Below are 10,030 nucleotides of genomic sequence, written 5' to 3' on the forward strand. Positions count from 1 at the left end.
GAGTTCCCCCACACCCACATGGGCCTGGCCAAATTATAAGGGGGACAGCCCAGGCAGTATGTTAAACCAATTGGAGACTAAGCATGGCTATAGAACCACCCTTCCCTTGAGAGAGGCAGGAAGGGGAAGAGAGTACTCAGAGAGAGACAGGGAAGGAAGGTAGAGAGAGAGAGAGGGGGGAGCTGGTGGTGTTTGATCTTTGGACCTAACCAGGAGACACTGCAAAGCCGATTCTCCTTAGAACTACAGATTCCAGGTGGTGCTGAGTTTATGTTATTGAAGTGAGTCTGGCTCGTTAGGTCAGCTGAGCTAGAAACAAGTTTAGGGTTTGAGTTAGTTTTTGCCAGACCCAAACTGTTCTGAGTAGCTGAGGAAGTAGAGCTTAATTGAAGTACCTGGGGGCCTTTTTACCCTAGAGATTTAAATTCTAACCATCTGGGAAGAGAGTCATATTTTTCCTTTTCTCTCTCCCCTTTCTCATTGTCCCTGGCTTTATTAACTCCACTTGTGTTGTAAATGTTGTTCCCATTAATAAAACCTGATTTGTTTGTGGAAAAGAGGCTGTTAATCTCCTTTCTTATCAGTCTGGGAGACATAACTGAAAAAGAGGTAGTTTGGAGAAGGGGAAACTCTGGACCTAGAGGTCTCTCGTTATTTTCTGAACCCAATATTATGGCAAGCCACCCAATTAACTCTCCCCATACTAAATTTGGCTCTAACACAGGAAAACAAAATTTTACAGCAAGTTTCCTTGATAAAGGTCATGTTTTGTAAATATATAGGGAACTGAGCTAAATTTATAAAAAATAAAATTATTTTCTCCATTGAAAAATGGTCAAAGGATATGAAGAGGCACTTTTCAGAATGAGAAATCAAAGCTATCAAGAGGGATATGAAAAATATGCTCTAAATCACTAATAAATAAATGCAAATTAAAATACCAAACACCTATCAGATTTGCTACCATGACAGAAAGGAAAAATGATAAATACTATAAAGAATGTGGAAAAAGGGCACTAATGCATTTTTGGTGTTGTGATGAAGCTTCAATCGTTCCATAGAACAATTTGGAACTATAGCCCCAAAAGTTATAAAACTATGCATACTCTTTGACCTCACAATACCACTATTATGTCTGTATGCCAAAGAGATGAAAAAAACTTAAATGTACAAAAAATATTTACCCCAGGTTTTTGGTGGGGTTTTTTTGTTTGTTTCTCTTTTGTTTTTTAATGACAAAGGATTAAAAATTGAGTGGATTTCCATCACCTATGGAACAGCTAAATAAGATATGACATGTGATTCTGATGGAATATGATTGTGCACTAAGATATGATGAAGGGGACATGTTCAGAAAAAACCTGGGAAGACTTCTATGAACTGAGACAAGGTGAAGTGAGCAAAACTAGGAGAATTCTATACACAGTAACTACAATATTATAACATTGATCGACTGTGAACATAGCTACTCTGATCAATGCAATGATCCATGAAATTTCCACAAGAAACTGAAGAAAGAATTCATAAGTTCTGAAGGCAAATTTAAGCATATTTTTTGTTTTTTAACAGGGCTAATTTGTAAATCTTTTGCATGACTTCATATGCATAATGAATATCATATTGCTTCACTTCATGTGTGGGGAAGGAGCTGGTTGGAAGAAAAAAAATTGAAACTCATAATGTTAAAATGATTGTTTAAAAAAAGAAGCAGGGGGCAGCTAGGTGGCTCAGTGGATAAAGCACTGGCCCTGGATTCAGGAGTACCTGAGTTCAAATCTGGCCTCAGACACTTGACACTTACTAGCTGTGTGACCCTGGGCAAGTCACTTAACCCCCCTTGCCCCACAAAAACAAAAACAAACAAAAAAGAAGCAAATCTAATTGTTTTGTAGAGGTTAGGTAGAAGATTTCTATAGTATCTTTTAGCTCTAAATATGATTCTTTGATGGTGACTATTTCTAGGGTTATAGCATATGAGAACAATGTATGCCGTGGTCTTTAGACTGAGATGGTATTTCAGGAAGGAAGCAGTTGGCACTTGCAGGTCCTGACTGTCAGAACTACAGGAGCCATTTCCTCTTCCTTTGCCCTCTCACTTACTGGGGAAGAAAAGGGTCAACAGGAGAGAAAGTTGGGGAGGAAAGGAGAAGCCTGGGTCATGCTGTATGTCTCCCCTAATCAGAGACTAGAAATTCCCATTTCTCCACTGGGGTAGAGATCAGGGCATGGTGAGGTCATTGTCTTCAGGACAACAGATCTTTTTTTTTTTTTTTAAGTGAGGCAATTGGGGTTAAGTGACTTGCCCAGGGTCACAAAGCTAGTAAGTGTTAAGTGTCTGAGGCCGGATTTGAACTCAGGTACTCCTGACTCCAGGGCCGGGGCTCTAGCCACTGTGCCACCTAGTTGCCCCAGGACAACAGATCTTAAGAGACAGGAGAACAGACAGATGATACTTTCAGGAGGGGGAGAGCACTGATCACCACTAGCATCAGGGAAGGCTTCCTGGAGGAGGTGGTACTCAGGAAGAGTTCTGGAGGAATAGATATGCACCAGTTCATTCCCTAAGACTCATTGCACAGGGGGAAGGACTGAAAGTTAGAGGGTCTGGACCTCACAGGAAGCCCCAAGGTGGCTCTGACTCCAGCAGCTAAGTAGCCAGTGGAGAGCATGCAGAGCCTAAAGTCAGGAAGACTCATCTTCCTGAGACAGAATCTGAACACTTGCTAGCTGTGTGACCCTGGGCAAGTCACTTATCCCTATTTGCCTCAGTTTCCTCATCTGTAAAGTGAGCTGAAGGAAATGGCAAACCACTCCACTATCTTTGCCAAGAAAACCCCAAATGTGATCATGAAGAGTTGGAAACCACAAAAAATCCTCTCCTATGGCGTTTGCTTATGCCATGCCAACTTCTGGCCTGCTTCTCTCCACTTGCATAGTCCCCAGAACACTGGAAGCCCCTGGAGTGCTTCTTTTACCCTCTTATGGACCACAATTCCAACCAGGTTCCACTGCTCCTGCCTGGCAGCAACCCTGCCCCCCTCCCCCAAGCCCACCTTCAGCTAGGCCTGGCCTGCATTTCGGTTGCAGCTCACTCCATTTCAGGTCCATGGATACAGAAGGGGAAGCAAACAACCCCAAACGTGAAAGAGGGTTGAGGGTGGGGCAGAAGTGATGTCCAAGGGACTGCCCATCCTCACGCCCTTGAACTTGGAAAATGAACCACGGGGAAGCAACACCTCTTGAGAATCATAGTCTGGAGCCTTGGTTCCTCCTGGACCGGAATGAAACCTTTGACCCCGCCCCTTCCTCAACAACCCTGAACAGAACAGCTAGTTACACACCAAGGGTGAGGAATGTCCCATTTGCTGAAGGTCCCAAAGGCCAGCCTGACAGCATGCCAAGAGTGTGATGACATAGAATGTAAAAAAAAGTAGATGATGGAGAAGTCAATGTGGAGGCTTCCATTGCCAAGTGAAGGAGAGAGGCAGCGGGAACCCCTGCATCTTCATCGGTAGCCAAATGACTTGGTCAGAGCCATGCAATAGGCATTGTGGCAGCTACGGGGAGGATGGATTGTGGGGAGTCTGAGGAGATTGTTACAACCCCAGCTGTCCCAGTAGATCTGAGGGGCCCAAAGGGGCTGGTGGCCCTTTGGAGAGGCTAGAGGGATGGGAGAGGGTTGCCCAGGAGAAGCCTCAAGAATTGGCCAACTTGGGGGAAAGTGAGAAAGTAAAACTTCACACAAGACATGGTAATGCAAGAGGACGGAATACCAGTTTTTGTTTTTGACATGTTGTGAATGTTGGGAGATCAGCTGATTCCATGGAATAAGACCCTTCAGAGGAAGTCAGCCCACAAAACAGCAGACTCCTAAAATGAAATTATAAGGACACCAAAGAAAACAATTTTTTTTGAGAAAGAAAACCAGAAGTCTGATAGATGCACAGACAACTTGTTAACCAATGGTTAATTTATGGGCAAGACTGGACAGGTTCCATCTTTTGATTTCTCCTGGAGCTGCAGACATAACCCAGTGAGGAAGAGTAAATGCTCCAAGGACATCTTTTACAAGCTTCGATAGGAAACAGAGGGGCTCCCAAGGGACACTCACATACTGCCCCTTTATTAAGACCCATTGGAGCTTCAGAACTCCCAAGTCTCTGATGTGAATATTCCAAATACTCTGACTTCTCTGGTACCTAAAAGTACAGATGTGCAGGAAGGAAAGAACTCAGCTTCCACCAAAACCTGCTCCTGATTGGAACTACATTTGAAGTAGAAGCAAGAAACATTTACAACTGTCGTTTGGAGGATATGGCAATTTCCAGAAACCACATTGGACATAAGAGGTTTCAGTGTTTAAAAAGAAATAAAACAAAACTAACAACCCCCCCTCCTTCCTTCTCTGTTTCTAGGGGTGGGAGAAGGGGGAGAAAAAACCCTTAAACATAAGGCTCCTGGCGAAATCTAGGGTTGTGTCCAAATTTTCCCCTTTCTCCTTCCCCAGAGAGGTCCAATCATCAACAGCAAATGCTTGCTTAGAATTTGATAAAATTAGCTTTTTTTTTTTTCCTGCAGCCAAAACCTATCACAAAACTGCAGACAGCAATTTAACGTAATGTAAAATAATAGTTCATCAAGCAGGATGAAGGGAAGAAGTGAAGTGGGAATAAATTCACTTAGCTCCCCAAAGCAGCAGAATATCAATCAATATCTAGTCCTAAGAGACTATGCCTTAAATGGGTCAATAACTTGCACAAGGCTCCAACTACTCTGGATTATATTCAGTTTGGGGAAGCAATGCTGTTCATTTGCTATCAGTCCTCCAAAAAGCTCCAAAGTTCCTACTCCTTTTACCCACTACAGCTTCCAACTCCCACCATCCTTTGGCCCCTCTTACCTAGGAAAACTGTTTGCTATTAGTCTCCTTATTCATAAGGGATTCCCCATTCCCCTCTCAACCCCCAATTTGGTTGGGGACAAGAATTTAAAACAGCTTCAGGAACACTTGATAAATGACTGCTTATACTCTGCAGTAAGAGTCTACACAGATTACATATTTAATAATGGCTACTTGGGGTGGGGCGGGGTGTTGGTGGTGGGGGATATTCAATCTCTTGCTTTCTCTTCCCCTGACTACTTCAGGGATGCTTGCTGCTGATGCTCAAGTCCATTCTGCCCTCCCATCAAATTTTTTTGTTTGTTTTTTAAATCAATCAATCAATTAATTTTTAAATTTTATTTATTTTTTTAGCTTCATAAGAATTTTATTTTTCCCAAATTACACGTAGAAACAAATTTTAGCATCGATTTTTAAAAACTTTGTTCCAAATTCTCTTCCTCCCTCCCTCCCCACCCCCCCAAGAACTCAAAGCAATTCAATGTAAGTTATACATGTGTAGTCATGCAAAACACTTCCACATTAGTCAGGTTGTGAAAGATGACAGACAAAAACACTTTAGCGAGGAACAAAAAAAAGTTTCAATCTGTATTCAGATACCATCAGTTCTTCTCTGTAGATAGATTGCATTTTTCATAAATTTCCCACCAAGTTTAGTTCCTCTTCTACAACACCCTTTTATGTGGGTGGAGAACCTGGTCTGGGGTAGCAGGCGATGGGAACTGTAAATGCTCAAAGCCTCTCCTTTATCTGATCCACCACTGTCACTGCTTTGAATTTATTCTTCCTATTTATTTGTACTTATTTTCTTTATACTTATTCTGTATGTAATGGTGGTCAACACACTGTCTCAGGAGTTCAGACATGGTCTAAACCCTAATTATGGAATTTTTCAATTTAAAATTTTACTGTTATTTTTAGCAATTATTTTTCCTTCTCCATCACTGAACAAGAGACAAGAAAAGTACAACCTTTGTATCATATACATATCATTCAACAAAATAAACTTCCACATTAGTTACACCCAAAAGTTTGTGTCATTCTGTATTTTAAATCCATCACCTCTGCAGAAAGAGATGAGTACCATACTTATCTTCCTTTCCAACATTCTCTATACATTTATGTGTGTAGTTTTTTTTTGGGGGGGGGGCAATGAGGGTTAAATGACTTGCCCAGGGTCACACAGCTAGTGTCAGTGTCTGAGGCTGGATTTGAATTCAGGTCCTCCTGAATCCAGGGCCAGTGTTTTTATCCACTGCGCCATCTACCTGCCCATTCTCTATACATTTAACAAATTGGTATTCCTAAATCATACATCAGATCATACCATTCTGTTCCAAGGATTCAGTAGCTTTCTTACTGACTCTAGGATAAATCATTAACTTTGTTAAAGCCCACCAGCATGTTAGTCAAGATTGTCTTTACAAGCCAAATACATATTACTCATTTTGCAGGAGGTGAGAAGAGGCCTCAAAACCACTGAAGAGGGGCTGGAAGAGAGCTCCAGAAACTAAGCCTGTTGGCACACTTGCTGTTGAGATGGGAGTGCTGGAACAATGGGTTTGTAAGTTGTGATTTGTAGATCATTGACAACTCTTTGAGAGAGAAAAGTCTGGGTGACTCTTCCAAGACTGGCCAAGTAGCTTAAACAACTTCTGGCTGTGTGCATTAGTCACTCACCAAACCCTACACTGTCCTAGAATCCAAGCTTGGGCCTTCACAAATTGACTCCCATTGGACTAGAATTAGCAAATAGATTATTGTGGATCAGAGAGGCAGGCAAAAATCTTAGGCCTTTCCTCTCTGTTGAATAAAGACCCAACTTTAGGAGCTCAGTAAGATGGTCTATGATATAGGTGATTTCATTTCAAAAAATCATTTAAATACAAAATTACTTCTTTTGAACATTCTTTATAAATTTTGAGTTCTAAAATTCTCTTCCCCATTGCTCCCCCACTAATAAGGCAAAAAATATATCACTTATACATGTGAAATCTTACAAAAAATGTCAATGATAACCACGTAGCATAAACAGTAAGAGAAACTTAGAAAACAAAAAAAAATTACATTTCAATTTACATTGAGTTCATCAGTTTGCTCTCTAGAGGTGTAAAGAATGTTTCATCATGAGTCATTTGGAATCTTGATCTTAGTAGTTAAGTTTCTGACAGTTGATCATCATTACAATACTGTGTACAATGACATCCAGGTTATGCTCACTTCACTCCATATCAATCCATGTAGGTCTTCATAGGTTTTTCTTTGTTTTTGCAGGGCAATGAGGGTTAAGTAACTTGCCCAGAGTCACACTAGTAAAGTGTCAAGTGTTTGAGACTGGATTTGAACTCAGGTCCTCCTGAATCCAGGGCTGGTGCTTTATCTACTGTGCCACCTAGCTGCCCCCTCTTCATAGGTTTTTCTGAAACCACCGACCTCATTAGGTTGTAGTTGTTGCTTAGTGGTTCAATCATTGATCAACTCTTCATGACACCATTATGGGAGTTTTCTTGGCAAAGATAATGGAGTAGTTTGGGCATTTCCTTCTCCAGTAGATTAAGACAAAAAGACCTTAAATGACTTGCCCAGAGTCCCCAAGAAATAATTGCCTGAGGCCATATTTTGAACTCAGGTTTTACTGACTCCAGGAAGAGTGCTCTATCGACTAAGATATCTAAGTATCATCTATCATTTTTTACAGAAAATAGTATTCAATCACCAACCATAAACCACAACTTATCTAGCCATTCCCAAAATGAGGCACATCCCCTCAACTTCCAATACTTTGCTGTCACAAAAAGAACTATTATAAATATTTTTGTACATATGGGTACTTTTCCTTTTTCTTTGATCTCTCTGGCAAACAGAAGTAGTAGTGCTATATCCAGGTAAAAGGGCATGCAGTTTTATAGTCCTTTGTGCAGAGTTCTGAGAATTATTCACCAGGATGGCTGGAACAGTTGTGAATTCTACATTTGTGTCCTTATTTTTTCATATGCCCTCCAGAATTGGTCATCCTCCTTATCTATCACATTAGCCAATCTGATAGGTATGAGGTGGTATCTCAGAGTTACTGTCATTTGCATTTCTCTAATCCATACTGATTTAGAGCATTTTTTAATATGATGATTACTGTCTTTGATTTCTTCTTCTGAAAACTCCCTGTTCATATCCTTTGACCACAATTAAGAACCTCATTCTTCTGTTCATGTCACTAATTAGATAAGTCCTGTGGCTACCTTAAAAGAAAATAGTTACTCCTACTGTTTACTGGCACTTCACTGAATTTCTCCATTTTGACATTCAGAAGATTGGACAAAAATCATATAATATCAACATCTGCCATAGGCCCTTGCTATGCTTTTTTTTTTTTGGTGAGGCAATTGGGGTTAAGTGACTTGCCCAGGGTCACACAGCTATTAAGTGTCAAGCGTCTGAGGCCAGAGCTGCCCTGATAACATTAATTTTTATTTATTTATTTATTTTTAAATTTTTAAATTTTTTTTTTGCGGGGCAACGGGGGTTAAGTGCCTTGCCCAGGGTCACACAGCTAGTAAGTGTCAAGCGTCTGAGGCCGGATTTGAACTCAGGTACTCCTGATTCCAGGGCCGGTGCTCTATCCACTGTGCCACCTAGCTGCCCCACTATGCTTTTAAAAATTAATGTGGGGGACAGCTAGGTGGCGCAGTGGATAGAGCACCGGCCCTGGAATCAGGAGTACCTGAGTTCAAATCCGGCCTCAGACGCTTGACACTTACTAGCTGTGTGACCCTGGGCAAGGCACTTAACCCCCGTTGCCTCACTTAAAAAAAAAATTAATGTGATCCAAATCTTTATGGTTCAGTGGCTAACCTGATGAATATGAGCAGCAGCAGCACCAGCAACATCAGGAACACAGACCAGATTATGATACATTCCTCAAGTACAGTCAACAAGTATTTATCACACATAAGGTTCATTTGATGGCTAAGAGGTCATCCATATGCTTCTTGCATGCCATCTGGCCAGGGTTCAAAGTTAATACCAAGGTTTTTCCAATACAATCACCCACTCAGTATCCTTTGGCTCAACCACCATATCCTCTCCATAAGAGAAGGCCCATGGAAGGATAAAAGTAATATTTCTCAATTTAGAGGGCTCTGGAGAAGAAAAGGATATCTCTTTTCAAGGGGGGCTAAATAGGGACTCTTAGAACTTCATAGAAGAACTCAGAATCATAGCCTAGACAGCTATGGGATCCTCCCACACTACTTACATTCATAAAGATTCTACAGAGTATAAATTCTCTGATGGATATCAGAGTAGTGTCATTAGTCAAAATGCCTTTCCACACATATTACATAACTCATAAGGCTTCTCTCCAGAATAGATTTTTTTCCCCCAGGGCAATGAGGGTTAAGTGACTTGCCCAGGGTCACACAGCTAGTGTCAAATGTCTGAGGCTAGATTTGAACTCAGGTCCTCCTGAATCCAGGGCTGGTGCTTTATCTACTATGGCACCTAGCTGCCCCCAGAATAGATTTTTTGATGTTGAATTGTGTCTTTAGTCTGAAGGTCTTTCACATTCACTACATTCATAAGGTCTCTTTCCAGTATCCATGCTCGAATGATGAGTAAGGTCTAAAGTCAGGAGGAAGGCCTGCCCATATACAGTACATTCATAACATTCTCTACAGTATGAATTCTGTGATGTCCAATAAGTTCTGAGTTGTAGGGGAAGGCCTTCCCACACTCCTTGTATTCATAAAGAATTTCCCCATCATGAACATTTAATGAACAGTAAATTGTGTCTTACTCTTGAAGGTCTTCACATATTCACTACATTAATAAGGTTTCTATCCAGTATAAATGCTCTCATGTACAGTAAGTTGTGGCCTACTTCTGAAGGCCTTTCCATATTCATAAGGATTGTCACCAGTATGAATTTTCTGATGTTCGATAAAATCTAAGTTGAGATGGTCTTCCTACTCTTTACATTCACAAGTCGTCTTTCAAATATGAATTCTCTGGTGGACATAAAGTTGTGTCTTCTGTCTAAAAAATTTGCCACATTCACTACATTCATAAAATTTCTCTCCATTATGAATTCTTTGATGCACAGTAAGATTAGACTTTGTCCCAAAGGCTTTCCAA

The sequence above is a fragment of the Dromiciops gliroides genome, chromosome 2, assembly GCF_019393635.1.
Source record: "Dromiciops gliroides isolate mDroGli1 chromosome 2, mDroGli1.pri, whole genome shotgun sequence".
Lineage (NCBI taxonomy): Eukaryota > Metazoa > Chordata > Mammalia > Microbiotheria > Microbiotheriidae > Dromiciops > Dromiciops gliroides.